The sequence below is a fragment of the Suricata suricatta genome, chromosome 2 (assembly GCF_006229205.1).
Source record: "Suricata suricatta isolate VVHF042 chromosome 2, meerkat_22Aug2017_6uvM2_HiC, whole genome shotgun sequence".
Taxonomy (NCBI): domain Eukaryota; kingdom Metazoa; phylum Chordata; class Mammalia; order Carnivora; family Herpestidae; genus Suricata; species Suricata suricatta.
Window position 1 is genome coordinate 71704602 of NC_043701.1, and position 17882 is coordinate 71722483.

At 35.7% G+C, this 17882-nt stretch overlaps 1 long non-coding RNA gene across 1 annotated transcript; it reads left to right on the forward strand.

Moving 5' to 3' along the window:
- Nucleotides 1-1521: 1521 nt before the first annotated feature.
- LOC115306513 lies at nucleotides 1522-11498 on the forward strand. The gene is made up of 3 exons (XR_003915349.1): nucleotides 1522-1639; nucleotides 3734-3940; nucleotides 11353-11498. It is a non-coding gene; the product is annotated as an uncharacterized LOC115306513 (long non-coding RNA).
- The last annotated feature ends 6384 nt before the right edge of the window (nucleotides 11499-17882 follow it).

The following is a 17882-nucleotide window of genomic DNA, read 5'->3' on the forward strand; positions in this document are numbered from 1 at the left end:
TCCCACACCCATCTCCCCCTGCCCCCACTTGCTCTTTCTTTGTTTCAGTTGGCTAAAATATTATTTCTCATTTTCTTTTTCTTTTTTCCAAACTCTAAGTTAGTTATTTGCTTTCTTAAAAAAGTAAATAAAGAGAGGGGAGGAGAAAGAAAGAAAGAAAGAAGAAAGAAAGAAAGAAAGAAAGAAAGAAAGAAAGAAAGAAAGAAAGAAAGAAAGAAAGAAAGAAAGAAAGAAAGAAAGAAAGAGAAAGAAAGAAAGAAAGAAAGAAAGAAAGAAAGAAAGAAAGAAAGAAAGAAAGAAAAGAAAGAAGGAAGGAAGGAAGGAAGAAAAGAGCAAAGAAAAAGAGGAAGGAAGGAAGGTAGGTAGGAAGGAAGGAAGGAAGGAAGGAAATTCTGTACAAAGTGGAAGAGAGTCGATGTGCAAGCTGGCTGTTTTCTGATTCTCTCACTGCATTTCAGGCCACTCTCCCCTAATCAAAGCCATCTTTAGGTTCCTCCCTAGATCCAGATTCTGTAGGCTTGAAAAGTTGTCCCTTCCTAATGTCCTTCTCTTTGAATACCTGTCCCCAGTCTTTGTTACTCCTAGTCATTATTTATATATTAGCTTAAATATCACCTCTTCAGGCAGGTCTTCCCAGACTATACCAATATCAAGAAATATTTATGGATCTCTAACTATGCCACAGACCTTGTCTTAGGCAATGGGGCTACAACAGTGAGCGAAACAAACAAAAACCTCTATCCTCATGGAGTTTACAAATAGGTGGGAAGACAGACAGTAAAGTAAGAAGTAAATTCATGTTATCTTAGATGGTCCAAGCTGTAGGGAAAAATCAGAAAGAAAAGGAGGATAAGGAGAACCGGTAGGTTTGGGCTTGGGGTGGTTGCAAATTTTAAAATGTTAGGGTTTAAAGAAGCCCTCTCTGAGAAAATAGTATCTGAGTAAAGACCTAAAAATGTGAAAGAATGAGCCATGTGAAAAATCTAGAGTACAACAGGCTGAGGGAGTGTTAAATTGAAAGCCTCTGAGGAAGAAACAGCAGGGAGGTACACATAGCCTGAGCCTACCGTTGAAGGTCGAGCACAGGTGCTGTCAGGCAAGCAACCGGCCAGCGGACCTCCGCTGACCAACGGCTCTGACGCTGATGCCCTGCCCTGCATTTAACCGTATTTTGCCAGAGCAGCTGGATTAGGACCGTGCTGAGGGGGAGCCGGGGGAGTATCTAAAGGGGCATTCGGGACCCCACTCCATTCTTCTGCCATTTTTTCTTTTGGGAAATCCACTTGTTTCTATTTCAAAACAACTATGAAAATACATCAATATACATTTGACTTTGCATTAATTTATTTAGCACTAGCCTTCTTATTCTCTAGAATAATATTCTATAAGTCCCTAAGGACAATCTTTCTCCTTTGTTTACAGCCGCCATCGTTGACGATGTTTTTGATTGTTTTTCAGGCATATGGTGTTGAGCCTCGCTGACTGCCAGGGCCCACTGTAGTTGTTCCGTAAATAACTGTCGTTGAAAAGTTAAACAACCTTATGATATATCATCTCTGCAACATAAACAAGTTCATTGAGTCTCTGGGAAGTGAAATGACTTCCCTCAGTAAAATAGGACAGTAGAAATTGAATTGAGGTGGGTTTTGTTTTCTGTTTGTTTGTTTTCCCCTCTGCTTTCAAAGCCAAATGCTTCTAATCAATGCATGTTCTGTAACTATTTTATTCATTTTTCTCTAAAACTGTGAATCAATACTTGTGATATTATCCAAAACACATCTAATTCAAGCAACTCCTTTAGATTTTTCATGTTATGTAGAAAGATTCATATTGCATGTCATACCTTACCACTACATTTCCCAATATTATTCAAAGACTGTTACTCGATTACATGGAATATATATACATGTACATATATATATTTATACCTATATAACATATATGCACGTGCATGTATGTGCACACGTACACATATAGAATATATATACATATATATGTATATATATATACACACACATACACACACAGAACATATTCCATATGGAATACAGGGAAGAAAAAAAATCTTTCTTCTTCCTTCAATAATAATGGAACGAGTTTCAAAAACCACTTGTGGTTTTTGCTTATGGCAGCACACGGATCTCCAGGGACTTGAATCTTTGCAGTATATCTTAGACTCAGCAAAGGTAGAATAGAATCACATTTCCAGGAGGTTACCTAATATTATAAAAGGCTCTTGCTAAATCTCAAGTGATCTGAAGTAACATTTTACTGCCCTGTTGCTGTAGCTTTCCACATGTGAGAATATACAAGCTATTTGAAACTCCTCAAAAGTGAACTTCAACTGAAAATACATCATTGGTACATCTTTTCCACTAAAAGAAAAAAAATTTTTGCCAATGTATCTTCAAAATTCTAATCTAGATTTTTTTTTCTATTTTGAAAATGAAAAAGCATTGCAAACCAGTTTAAATTAATCTAAGATTTTTTAAAGTTATTTTTAAATATAACACCTTTCAATAATAGGTTTACCTGTCTAAAATAAACAAAACTTCAATTAAGCAGTTTTTAAATGGAAAGATGGGGAGGGGCACCTGGATGGCTCAGTCAGTTAAGCTTCCAACTTCAGCTCACATCATGATCTTACGGTTCCTGGGTTTGAGCCCTGCATCAGGCTCTGCGCTGACAGCTCAGAGCCGGGAGTTGGTGTCCGATTCTGTGTCTCTCTCTCTTCCCCTCCCTTGTTCATGCTCTGTTTCTCTCTGTCTCTCAAAAAATAAATAAAAGTTAAAAATAAAATTTTTAAAAAATGGGGAGATGTGATATCAGGAATTCTAGGTGATATACTCTCAGAATCTGGAAACTTGTAAAAATCATATACTCTGATCTAGAATAGCCACATGTTTCTATATTTGACACATGTGATAAGGAGAAAATGAAGTAACAGAAATGGGGGAACGTGCTTCCTAGTGATATTAAAGATGGCTTATTCAGAATCCTGAAAATACAAGCACAAATACGGGCTGACGGCAAGTGAAGACATTAGCCTGTCCTGTCAGTACCGATAGAGCAGGTTTATGGTGCCCTTCCTCTCCCTGAGGACATAGTAGTTAGTGGTCAAACACAGGTTTCAGGGGAACAATCTGCAGTGTGGAAGGATTGTTTTTAATTTCTTCTTTCGGTTTCCTGCTCAAGAATAGATTAGACCTTGTAAATAAGACGCAGATAAATTCCTCTGTAGCAAACCTCCCTCCTTACAGCACATCGAATCTCTATAGCATACTCGCTAATTAACTCTGACAATTCAGTCACCAATTGTATTAAGAACTAAACTAATACAGATGTTTTTCATTATAGGATGATCCATACTGATAGCTAATTGTATTCTAAATTAAATTTATATTTTCTGTGAACAGACTTCTAAGTTCATTTTTTAAAGTTTATGAGCTCGTCATCTTAGAATTTTACAGTTTATCTCTCTATTCTGTCAAAAAACAGAACCAATGAAGTAGGAAGTAGGAAGTCACCTACAATCATATTATTCAGAGAAATTCCACAAGACACAGTTGTATGGCTTAAAGAGACTTTCCCTGTAGCCTATAATGTTCTCTCCAATTAAATATTGCCTCAGTGCTATGGGCCCACGAGCATTTTTATAGCTTCTGATATGTGGGATTTGGTATCTGCTTCTGTCACAGTTCCGTTTATTCCTTCCCTCTGTCTTGCCACTTAGGAAGAAAATCTATTTTATGAAAAAATCCTTGATCTCCCACTGGGAGTCCCAGAGAAAGAAGCACGAGATTGCGATGGCCTGGAGTACCTTGTTTATGGCAGTATCCAACGAGCGAGATTTTGCATGTCTACATATGGTGCAAGTCTTGTTTTAATTCAACCCTTGGGACATCAATCCAATAATGCTGCCAAAATACACTCTGTGAAGGTCAGTGATAATAGAGTCTGAGGATAGAATGCTTCCAATATTTTCAACTTATTGGTGGCTTAATTTTTCTCCACATTATATACATATGCCAATTTAAATATATGATGTGGTATTTGTGACTTTAATGATTAAGCCTGAAATCTTGGGCAATAGTAAATGTCTGTTTACATTTTATTGGTAATATTAAATTATGTCTTTACTACGTTGGGGTATTTTCCTTTGTTTATAGTACAACAAATACACATGGCATCTGTTCTTCTGTTAGGTGTTTGAACTTTTACAAACACAGGTACACTTTTTTTTTTGTAGGTTGAATGCTTTTTATACACAGAGAAATATAAAATGTCAAACATATTGTAATCTCTCATCAGAACTGTTGCTTTTCCTGGATCTGTTTAAGGGATTTTTGGCCCAAGCATAGAGAGGTGTCCGCTGATTTTACAAGCCAAGCCCTGACATATGTTTTTTTCAGAACTCTAGAATGAAGTAAGTAAAATTGTTCATAGTTAGGCCAAATCAATGCTCAAAGGAAGAACAAGTGTGTTCACAAAATCTGTGTTATACCTGATGCTCTAGGCTCCATAAAAAGGTTTTATTTTGTGTTTTTTCTTGATTAGGGTGTTAATTATTCCTATCAATAAATCTCATGTTTGTCTTTAGCTTTATATATGAACAATGGTGAGCAGCAGCCTAGGTCAATGTAACCTGCATTAAAGCGCAAACAACTGTACACATTTTGTTTGTGGGTTTTGTTTTGTTTCTGTTTTCACTGCTCTGCAGTAAGAAGGAACTGACAGGAAGACAACAATAGATCTCTTCTTACAGAAAGCTACTATAGTGCTCGCTTCGGCGGCACAAATACTAGCAAGCTACTATACATTGCTTTTTATCTATCTATTACAGATAAATAATGTCCTTAGTTTATCACTAAGCTTGAAACAGGTAATCACTTTAAGAAATTATATTTCCCAAATTTTTCACTTGTTATGAAAAGCCTAAAAACTAGATACAAAGATTTTTCTCATATTGATAACACATATAGCTTCTCAATCCAAATCAATTGAAATATACTGGATGTAATTTCATCAGAAGCATACTAGAAGTCATTTGTATTCATACATCCTATTCATATAGATCAAACAATGTGGTATTTAAACAAACACATATCTATAGCCTGAATAATGGCAAATTCAATATTCTTGGCCTAAGTCACATTTATAGCCTAAAATATGTTATTTAGGTACTGTCTATTAATGTCACAATTTATTTCTGCATGTCAGAAGTTCTGTGTGAAATGATTACTAGAAGCCCATTTCCTATTCTCTCCATGGGATACATTATGTTTTGTACAGTGACCTAAAATCTTCAACAGATTTTCTAAAATGACTATGTATAAGTAACAAAATGACTATATACAAATAATAAAACACCATGTCAGGAATGTGATATGTTTTAAAACATCAGTTTCTGATAAACAAAAGAATGATACGGTTTGTTTAAAAATTAGGGAGTACAGGCTGTACACTGTATTGTTTTCACACCTTATGATAAGCATTCAATTATGATTTAGCCTATCAAATGCAGTCTATCAAATGTAATCAATATATTTAGAAAAATGCAAATGTTAGTACACAATTAAAAAAAACTATGTCACACACTGTATATTAGACAACTTGACAATAAATTATATTAAAAAATAAAAAAATTATAAATTAAAAAGAAACTACATGGTGAAGGAGGCAAGAATATATAATGAGGAAAAGACAGTCTTTTCAATAAATGGTGCTAGGAAACCTGGACAGCTATATGCAAAAGAATGAAACCGGACCACTTTATTACTTCAAACACAAAAATAAACTCAAAATGAATTAAAGACTTCAATGTGAAACCTGACACCATAAGAATCCTAGGAAAAAATATAGGTAGTAATCACTTTGACATGAGACAACATTTTTCTAGATATATCTCACCAGGCAAGGGATACAAAAGCAAAAACAAACCATTGGACCAACATCAAGATAAAAAGCTTTGGTATAGTGAAGGAAAACATCAATAAAATGAAAAAACAACATACCAATTGGGAGAAGATATTTGCAAATGATGTATCTGATAAGGGGTAAATATCTAAAATATATTAAGAACTTATATAACTTTGTACTAAAACCAAAAAATGGGCAAAGGTCTTGAATAGATAATTTTCAAAGAAGACATACATATGGTTAACAGACACATGCTAAGATGCTCAACATCACTATCCATCAGGGAGATGCAAATCAAAACCTCAATGAGACAGCACTTCACACCTGTTAGAATAGCTAGTATCAAAATGTCAAGAGATAGACTTCCAGGGAAAAGGGTGGAATAGATTTCTAGGTTCACCTTGTCACAAGATATACTTAGGTAACACCTACATCAGTGTATATAACATAAAAAACAACATGAAGACTGGCAGAACAGACTCTTTACAGCTAAATGTAGAGAAGAGGCCACGTCCAGGAGGGGAGGGAGGTGGAGATGTAGTCGGAAGCCAATCTGACCCATGATACTCTCCAAAGGAGGGAGGGATGCCTTGGGCACAAAGAGGAGAGAGAGCAGACCCCCATCAGTCACCCTAGGCATGGGGGAAGGTAAATCCTCATACCATTTGGCTTTGAAAACCAGACAGGCCTAACCATAAGTTCTTACAATCAGTGGGGCTTAACACCCAGAACTTTAAAAATCAGTGAGCTCAGCTCTAAGAGAGCCAGAAGGTGATAAGAAACTGAGTCCTTGCCCTTAAAGAAACAGCAAAACAATCATCCCACTGAGATATAGCATAGAAGCAGCAGTTTGGAAAATGCTTCAGGTGTATAAGAAGGAGTTTATTTACTAATTTCAGAGTGTGTGCGAGAGGGGCAGGGACCTTTGGGAGACTTCTCTAAGAACAAAAGACCTGACAGGCACCATTTCCATCCCTTGTGCTACTGTGTAACACAAGGACATCAGTGGGAAACAGCATAGTGTGAACACGCTTTACCTAGGTTACTAATAGCACACCGTGTCCCCATTCCTTTCTTTGGACTCATCCACTTTAACACACTCTCAGGAGTTTCCCTTGGAAGCTGCAGGTCCCCTTCCCCAGTGAACAAGCAGAGGCTTTGCAGGCACCACTTGCCTTACCCCCACATTCTCTTTCAAATCCCCATACTCCAACACGTCCTTGGCAAGAATCGATCCGAACCAATGCCACAAGCAGTGCACAAGCAACCTCAATAGAAGCCAGCATAACTCCAAAGTGACTCCTTTCCTCGGGAGAGGGAAAGATATCCACACACACTAGTCCAACTTCAGAGGGCTGAGGGCAGACATCTGATGTGATTGCAGGGCCCACCCACCAACAAAAACCTCTCGGGGGACAACACAGGGAGAGCACCATGCAGTTCAGTGCTACAATGGCTCTAGCAAATGCCTGGCCTGATTCAAGTCAAGCTCAAGGCAGTCCCAGCCTGGCCTACTAACAACACAGGGACCAAACCCTGCCCACAAAGAAAGCCATTGCAAAAGACGGACTAAAGGCAATTGTAAGGTGCACCCAATACACATAGGAGAAGCACTGTGCTGGTGAACAGGGGACACTGCACTGCAGGGCACTATACAGCCTCTTCTTCATAAGGCCACTACTTTCAAAAGTAGGAGATGTGGCTGACTTTCCTAACACATAGAAACAGACACAGAGAGTTAGACAAAATCAGGAGACAAAGGAATATGTTCCAAATGAAAGAACAGGACAAACTCAGATCAAGAGAGCTAAACAAAATGGAGTAAGTACTATGCCTGATAGAAAATTTAAAGTAATGGTCATAAATATAATTACTGGATGTGAGAAAAGATAGGAGGACCTCAAAGAGCCTCAACAAAGAGATAGAAAACATTAAAAAAATTAGAGATGAAGAACTCAACAACTGAAATTAAAAATGCATTAGAGGGAATGGACAGTAGACTAGAGGAAGCAAAAGGAAAGATTAACAACCTGTTGGACAGTGTAATGGAAAGCAATCAAGCTGAAAAGGAGAGAGAAAAAATAATAATAATAAATGAAAATAGACTTAGGGAACCAGCAATATCATCAAGCATAATAACATTCACAATATAGGGAGCCCAGAAAGAGAAGAGAGAGAAAGGGTGAAGAAATTTGAAAAAAAGATTATTTGAAGAAATAATTTGAAGAAATAATAGCTGAAAACTTCCAAAATCTGGGGAAGGAGACAGAAATCCAGATCCAAAAGGCATAGAGTGTCCCCAGCAAAATCAACCAAGGAGGTGACACCAAAATACACAGTAATTAAAATGGCCAAAAGTAGTGACAAAGAGAATTTTAAAAGCAGCAAGAGTAAATAAAAGTTGCACACAAGGGAAACCCCATAAGGCTATCAGCTTATTTATAGGCAGAAACTTTGCAGGCCAGAGAATAGTGGTATGATCTATTTAAAATGATGAAAAGAAGAAAAAAAGATCAAAAAAGAAACCTGCTTCCAAGAATAAACAGCAAGTCTATCATTCAGAGTAGATGGAGACATAAAGACCTTCCCAGATAAACAAAAGCTAAAGGAATCAATTACCACTAAACGAGCCTTACAGGAAATATTAAAGGGAATTCTTTGAATGGAAAAGGAAGATCATAAGGTGGGATAAAAAAAAGTAGGAAGCACAAAAGCAATAAAATTAAAGATATATGTAAAAAATCAGTCAAGGAATTCAGAAAATAAAAAGATATAAAATATGACACAATATATCTAAAACATGATGTGGGAGTGAAGACTGAGTTAAAGCTTAATCAGCCATCAACTTGATATAAATTGCTATATGCACACAATGTTATATATAAACATTGTGTTATAAACTGTTGAGAGATGAGAGCAAGTGTGAAAGGAGCAGATAACTACAAAAAGACCACAAAACAAGTATCAAAATTGCAATAAATACATAGCTATCACTAATTACTTTGAATGGAAATGAAATAAGCAGCCCAATCAAAAGACACAAGGTAACATAATGTATAAAAAAGTAAGATCCACTGATATGCCGCCTAGAAGAGACTTATTTCAGACCTAAAATACATGCAGATTGAAAGTGAAAGGATGCATGCAAATGATGAAAAGCAAGCCTGGGTAGCAATATTTATGTTGGACAAAATAGATTTTATTCTTTTTTTTTTAATTTTTTAATGTTTTATTTATTTTTGATACAGAGAAAGACAGAGCATGAGAGGGGGAGGGACAGAGAGAGAAGGAGACACAGAACTGGAAGCAGGCTCCAGGCTCCAGGCTCTGAGCTAGCGGTCAGCACAGAGCCTGACGCGGGGCTTGAACCCACGAACGTGAGATCTGACCTGAGCTGAAGCCGGAGGCTTAACCGACTGAGCCACCCAGGTGCCCCAAAATAGATTTTAAAACAAAGACTATAACAAGAAACAAAGAATGACACTATATAGTCATAAAGGGAACAATGCAACAGGAGGGTTTAACAATTGTAAACATTTAGGCACCCAACATGAGAATACACACATACACGAAGCAACTTCTAATGGACGTAATTGATAATAATGAAACAATAGTAAGGGACTTTAACACCCCACTTACATCAATGGACACGTCATCCAAACAGAAAATCAACAGAAAACAGTGACTTTGAATGACACACTCAATTAGTTGGATTTAACAGATATATTCCATTCTAAAACAGCAGAATACATATTCTTTCAAGTGAAAATGGAACATTCTCCAGAACAGTTCACACATTAGGCTACAAAATAAGGCTTAACAGATTCAAAATATTGAAGTCATACCATGATCTTTTCTGACCACAACACTATGAAACTATGAAACTAAAAATCAACCACAAGAAAATATCTGAAAGGAACACAAATGCATTTATCCCCTTTTCCAGGCTTATCCAAAGCTTTCCCAACATAAAATGGTAGATATTTTGTCCCACTACGCATATTGCTCCCAAATGCTTTATGAATTTCTGCTTATTTTTGTCATTACTTGTTATTAGAATACACAAAGTGCTGACTGAAGTGCACAGTATGCACATGAAGTCTTTAGTGTCTCCTATCAAACAATATTAATTTTTAAAAAATTTTCTCTGCTATTGTAAGTACTCTTCTCATATATTTTACTTACTTCCCCCACACTTCTCTTTAAAGCTTTCTCAGACTTTTGAAGACAATTTATAACATGAGGCAAAAACAAAGGCTATGTAGAAGACAGACATTAATGAAACATAGAATATAGAATATCTATACAAGGAAAGAAAATAAGGACACTAAGTATGATCCTGCAGTGGACCTGCATGACACTAGCCACATGTGAGAGAGCTCTGTCTCCTGTATTAGCACTCAAGTACGTTACAAAGCCCTACCTGTGACTGTGTCAATCTACAGTTGCATTTGGAATGTAAAATGAAACTTTTCTTTCATAAAATTTTATATAAATCTTTAAGTTTGGAAATGTATATATGATACATATGTGACATGCGGCACGTAACATTATATATATATCATATATGTAAAAGCATATTCAAATAAATTTTTTCTAAATAAACATCAGTAGAAAAGTATATGATTGAGAAATAGTTATATTTTAAGGAATTTTTGATATTAAAAACTAGGTAGTGTCCTATCAAAAAGGGTAAACTAGAGAGAGGATTTATAGTATAAGCTTATATATAACTTTCATTATACTTTAACACAAAGTGTTTAGAAAAAATAATTCAAATACTAACTTATGAAATATATATAACCATCTTTATTCCTGCTTGCTACACTCACTAAAATGATCTTGAAAAGACATGTAGATTGCATTATAGACCAAATGAAAAGAACATACAAAATTATACCTAATTATGCCAGTAATATTAGAGACTGAAAGTCAAGAAAATCAGAGTAATTTTCTTGTTTTCATCGATCAACTATTTTAATGAGAGCTAAAATCAGTTGTCCACAAGATTCCATTGTTTCCTTAATCATAAAAGAATTAGAACCAGGCATACGTCTAGACTACCTTTCCCAGTCTCTTTCAATGTAGATTTGCCTACATTATTAAGTTCTTCCAATAGTACAGAAGTCTAGATTTCTTTTTTTTATGTTTATTTATTTTGAGAGAGAGAGAGAGAGAGAGAGAGAGAGAGAAAGAGAGAGAGAGAGATGGGGGAGGGGCCAAAAGAGGGGAAGAGAGGGAGAATCTCAAGCAGGCTCCACACTGTCAGCACAGAGCCTGATGGCATGATGTGGGCTCGAATTCAGGAACTGTGAGATCATTACATGAGCTGAAATCAAGAGTTGGATGCAGAAACAACTGAACTACCCCAAAAGTCTAGGTTTCTAATAAGGACAGATGTGCTTCCTTCACTCTGATTTTTGCCTTTGATAGGGTTGGAAATGGCAGATGACAAGGTCCTGGGAAAAGGCAGAACCTGAGTCATTGAATCACCATGTGAAAGACAGCCTTTCAGCCAGAAATGTCTATTTTGTATCTTTGTGTGAATAAGAAATAAACTGCTGCATTTATGTCGTTAATCATTTGAGAAACTGGTTGTTATTGCAGTAAGCCTATCCTAATAATTATAGAAACAAGTTAATACATTGGAAACTGTGCAAAATTTCAGCTTGTAAATATTTTGCTTTTTCACTGAGAAAGCAAAAATTAAGCAAATACAATCCTGTAAAGAATTAGGAATGTAGAAATTTTAATTTGTGTATAACCTCTACATATGTTGACTGCTTTTATATTTTTATTTTGTCTACTTCCCTGAGATTCTTAAACATATGGTATGGTGAGTAAACTTTCTGTCATACTTTTTACTTTATTTTATACTTGTTTTGGGTGAAGTTTTTCCTCACACAGAAAATATACAACTAAAAATAGGGCCATGCTGTATATGTTTCATACTGGTTCATTCTGCTTGATATATTTTAGGCACATGGAAGATTCATAACAGGGGACTATTAGGTGGGGTTGAGATATGTTACCTTTTCTACCATGATTTCCTACTAGCATATTTCCAAGTGTTTGCCCATAAAGTTGTTATAACGAAACAGACAATCCCGAGGAGACTGGCTTGCTCAGGTAGTTAAGCGGCCGACTCTTGATTTCAGTTCAGGTCATGATTTCATGGTTCAAGACATCAAGCCCACAGGGGCCTCTGCATTGACAGCATGGAGCCTGCCTGGGATCCATTCTCCCTCCTTTCTCGGTACCCGCCCCCTGCAAATAATTAAATAAACATTTAAAAAAAGGTAATCACATTCATCTCAGGCATTAATGTAAAGGTACATAATTTTAATGTTTTTCCTTTTTTTCCCCTTCGAAATGAAGATACTAATGATTTTTAGGAACTCATCATGATACTAAGTTATCTTGGAGTCACTCTGAGGTATTTAAGACTTCTTTTCTCTTTGTAGTTAAATTGAGAGGTACAAAAGTACTAAGTATGAATCCCAATCATCTCCACATATTGTGTTATTCTAAATTACTTTATAATGGTTCATCATCACAGAATTGAGACAAAATTTACTGTGAGCCATATTATATCAGTACAATAAACTATTAAATCCTTATTTTCTCAACACAATATTAAAAAAAAAAGCTCCTTGAAGAATATCTTAGTTCCCAATAAAAAATAGACATCAAGTAACTTCTACTCAGGCAATGGTTTGTATTCTGAACATATATGAAGGTAAGCCCAGGCTTTGAATGCATATATAATGGAATGAAAAGTGTATTTATAAATAAACCCGCCTGAGAATATCATTAGAAACACTGACATTTCATCAACCATTGAAAGTGCAGTGAAAGAAATTCCAATACTGTTCTTAGTTTCTTTGTTATTATTATTATTATTATTATTATTATTATTTTTCATAAAGTAGTTCTCCATTAGTATTAGTAATTTCTACCTGGATAGAACAGGGCCATGTGTATTGTTACTTTTTATGTGGTTAAACCACTATAAGTTATAGAAACACATTTTGAAAAATAACAGGAATAATGTGTATTTGTCCCCAAAATACTGACTTTCTTAATGGCTTACATCTTTCTTTTTCACTTGTTTTAAGGCCACAAACAGAAACATGCTTATATAATCAAACATTGCCTAGCATACTGTGTAACTATAAATGAACAAAAATAATTCTTAGGAGTTCTTTGGCTACATCACCATGCACTGCATTTGGGGTTATTATTAATCCTAATGTCTTATGTGAACACAGTAGTTTAGAACAAAGTTGCTATTTTGCTGAGTCATTTTCAAAGTCTGTTTTGGCATCCGGTTGAAATCAAATGGCAGAACACACCTAGTGATGTCTTCAAAAACAAATCAACAAAATTAGAAAAGAAACAGACAAGAAAGAACTAGACAGTTTGCCAAACATTCAGATGCCAAGAATTCTTTCCAGCAATCCATCTCCCTTCTTTAGTAAGAAAGAAATATATCCAGGAGAAGGGACATTAGTTTTTTGTTTTGTTTTTTTTTAAGTACACTTCGGCACCTGAAGTTATGCTAGCATTTCTTGCTAAAGTTAATGGAAAATCTATACACTGTCTAGCACAATCCTAGATATTCTGTCCTTGGGTCCTGGTCTTGTGTCACTTAACTGAAGTCAATAAGACTATAGTAATGGATGGCACTCTCTTTAGGGGAAGTTTGTGTGGAATTTGAGATGATTATTCCTCATTTACATATGAGTGATGCAAAGCAATGCCTGTATGGCCTGAACATCAGGAACTATGGTATTCTTCATATTTATCCTCCTGATATAACATTCTTATTTCCTGTTTCTCTCTATAACCCGCAAATAACATTATGTACCTTAAGTAGCATGCTTTGCATATTGCTTCACTACTACTTATGTTCTGTTACTATTTAACTTCTACAGCCTTAGGAAATCACCCTAATACAATGGTTGATATCATTGTTCTGTTGAAAGTTTATCATTATTGTTAGGGTATTCATTCTATAAATTCTTTCCCATTCATAGGGAAAGTATATTCAGCAATATATGTAGCTCTTGGATTTACTCCAACACAACTTGCAAGAATGATTTTTTTCAGGGGGAGACATACATTTCCACTTTAAATCTACTCGCTTTTAAAAATGTTTATTTTATACATAATGCTGCAGAGGCAAAACATAGACTGACATGACAATCTCCCTTTTTCTTTCTATAAAGTGGTTTGCTATAAAAACAGATTAGGATTAATTTGTATTACTTTTGAGGTATTGCCTTACATTAGAATTATTAAATTTTTAGGAGTTAATCTTATATGTTGCATATTAGATATGGAAAAGAAGTCTCACAGTTTTTGAAGGATCCATAATTAGGGTAGGTTTTTGTTGCCTTTGTAGAGGGTAAGGTGTAGAGATTCAGTCTGAGTGTTAGGGACACTGAGGCGCCACTTTCATACACACGGCTGAATTCAGGGCAGTCAATCTCTTCCCAAAGGATCGTGTCTCTTCCATGTTTATTGCGTTTCAATATTCTGAAGTTTTTTCAGCCTTTTCTAAATGTAAAAGCTTATGACCTAAGGATGAAGACGATTGAGAAAAAACATCTAGACGAAAGATATATTTAAGCGTCTTTTAACATATAAAAAGTAATTGCAGACTAAATTCAATACGAGCAGCTATTATCACTTTCAATTTATGATAATAAAAATTTAATACTCTTCTTACCTTTTCCAAAGGTATGAACACTCCCAACCCCCCCCAAAAATGGAATCATACCGCTTATATGCACAGAACTTAGCATGCTATTTACAGAGGACATTGGCAAAATATATATTTCCCTTTGACCCAGAAAGTTCACACCTAAGAATGAATATAAAGAAACTATATGAGTGAAGTGAGTGATAGAGATTCAAAGCAATAGCTAGGAGGATTTTATCATAGTATTATACATGACAGGAAAAAGTTGGAAACAGCCTAAATAGGAATGACAACTAAACAATCAGTAAAGTATTATTTGGTCACAAAAATGATGTTGTATGTATTTATTTACATGCAAAGGTGTTCTTATGATATCAGGAGTATAAAACATTATGTAATCATATGTTTTATAAAATATACACGAATATAAGAATTTCTGGAAAGATATGTAACCTGCTACTTAAAAAAGTAATAATCAGATATCTATACTAGAGATAACACCTCAGTTATAAAACACAAATACAGGGTATTGTATAAGTGCTTCACCTCTTTTCTAAATTATTTTTTTGGAGAAGGAATGAAGGTAGTTAAAAGCAAAGTGTTTCAACTTCTTTTGAGTGTTAGGGTTGAATTAACAAAACATTTATATGTGTTCATGAGCCACAGCCTTTATCACTTCACTAACAGAAGATTGCATGACGCCAGTAGAAAGACTACAGATAAATGTAGCTTTAAGTAAGCAGTTCTTGGCATGTAAAGAGCAATAAATAAAATCAGAAACTCAGTAAAAGGTCATGCACAGCATTGAAAACTTCTTCAGAATAAACATCTATTCATATGGGCTCTTTCACTTCACTCTGGATTTGTTCGTTTGATTAGGAAACTCTTTGCCAAGATCTTCTTAAAAAAATCAAACAACTATGAAAAGAATGCTGAAGCTATATTTAGCTCAAAGAAGACCTCTTTCTCAGTTTTGCTCCATTAACCATGGTTTCCTTTTTAAACATAGGAAGTTGTGTTTGGAGTTGTCTTCAATTTTGTCATGCCAATCAAATTTGGTTTGGGGAGAAAATGTTTTTGAAAGATTAAAAAAACTGGAAATGAACCTTTGAAGATCCCCTTCTCTTGTGTAGAGTGAGAAGTGGCTGAACTCCCAGTCCTGAAGAGGCAGGCAGATTAGGCGGGTTCTACGCAAGGTGGTTGGGCCAAACCCTCCGACACTGTGCCCTGGTGGAGAGAGCACTGACCTGCCCTGACCCCCAAGTCCTCTCTCCTGATGTGCCTTTTGTACTCCCCCCATTGTAACAATCATTCCCCTCCTAACCTCTTTTGTTTCATTTCCCCTGCCCCTCTTGGCACCAGGCACCTGCCCAGGGTGCCCCCTCCTCTGTCACCCCCCTCACCCTTGTGGCCAGCCAGCCGGCTGGTATTGTATAATACTGGGTTGGTGCACAGTGTTGTTTCTTTGCCTCTTTGTATTTTAAACAGGCCAGCATTGTTGGTTCTATTTAATAGACATGAGATGATGTTAGTGGTTTTAAAGTGATTTAAAAAAGTAATATATAAATAAGTAATTAACCATGCAGACCACAAAAAAAAAAAAAAAAAAAGGAAAACAGAAATCTGCCATTTGTGACATGGATGGCCCTTGAGGGCATTTTGCTTGCTAAGTGAAATAACTTAGAGAAAAACAAATACCATATGATCTCACTCATATGTGGAATCTACAAACCAAACAAGCAAAAACAAAAATCAAAGATACTGACAACAGGACCGGTGGCTACCAAAGCAAGGTGGGTGGTGGCAGTGTGCAATGAGTGAAGATGATCAAAAGGTACAAACTTCTAGTTGTAAAATAAGTAACTCATGGCATGTAATGTAAAATATGGTGACTATAGTTGATAATACTATATGAGAGTTACTAAGAGAATAATCTTAAAATTCTTATCACAAGAAAAATATTTGTATCTAATTGTGGTGATGGGTGTTAACTAGATTTACTGTTATCATTTCACAATATATACAAATATTGAGTCATTACGTTATACACCTGAAATGAATATTATGTTATATATTTCAATGACATCTCAATACAACTTTTTTTCAATAAAATTTTTTAAAAAGGAGGCCTGAGACAGGACTGTTGGGCTCATTTTGAGATTACAGAACTTATGCCAAACTTTGTATTTCTATTCTAGAGATATTCCCAGCCTACAGAGTATGAACATGACTCCTCAATATTAGAGTTTGGATAGATAGGTCAACTTTGAAAATTAGGTGAATCACTTTAGCCCAACTGGAAACACCAGTGGCTAAAATCGATGAAAAAAGTAACATGGCCTAAAATACTAAACTCACATGAAAAATCGTTCCTACCCTGAACGGTCATAATTGTTCCCTAATGCTCGTGGGTGGAAAAAAGTAACCTAGGAGATCTGTAAGGGTAACAGTCGTGCCCAGCATATATGAGGGGCTGCTTCTTCTATTTGAGCCATTGCCATTTTCTCAAAGCTCTGGGTTAAGTATTTCCTTGAAATAAGAAATATGGAGAGAACATTAAAAATCACTATGAAGTTGACAATTTTGATGGGGGAAAACACCTTAAAGACAGAGCATGAGAAAGCAATGAGCAAAATTTGTATGTGGACCTGATGGATATCACTTTCATCTGACTTCAGTCTCGCACCTGTATGAAACATTGTTTGAATTCAAGGGATTGGTGTGAATATCCAAGTCTCAGTCAACCCGCCCGGGAATGTGAAGATTAATAACGGATGTCACATAGGAGAAGCAAACAGTATGGGTCCAGGTGTGAATATCTTTGCCTTGTTACTAGCTTCAGTTTAGTATTTTTCTTCTGTCAATTAATTTCTTTTTTACAGGAAGCAATATTTTATTCCATTGATGATGAGAGTTTTAAATTTTTGACTCCAAGCAGATAGCACCATTAAGAAATCTCCTTTTTTTTATGTGTTTTGGTGGGTTTTTTTTTTTTTTTTTTGAGAAATAGATTTTCGAAAACAAAACCCAAAAAACACAGAAAAGCATCATGTTTAATGTGCTTACCCTTGACCTGGGATCAAAATCTTGGATCTGTCTTTAAAGGAGGGATTTTCCTTTGCCCTACAGCGTTTATGGACAAAGAATATATTTCCTTCCTTCATCCTGCTGTGGAGTTATCACATGCAACTGGCTTAAACAAATGGAAAGTGCATTACTGTTACACACCCATCTCTGAACCAGATGAGAAACAAAA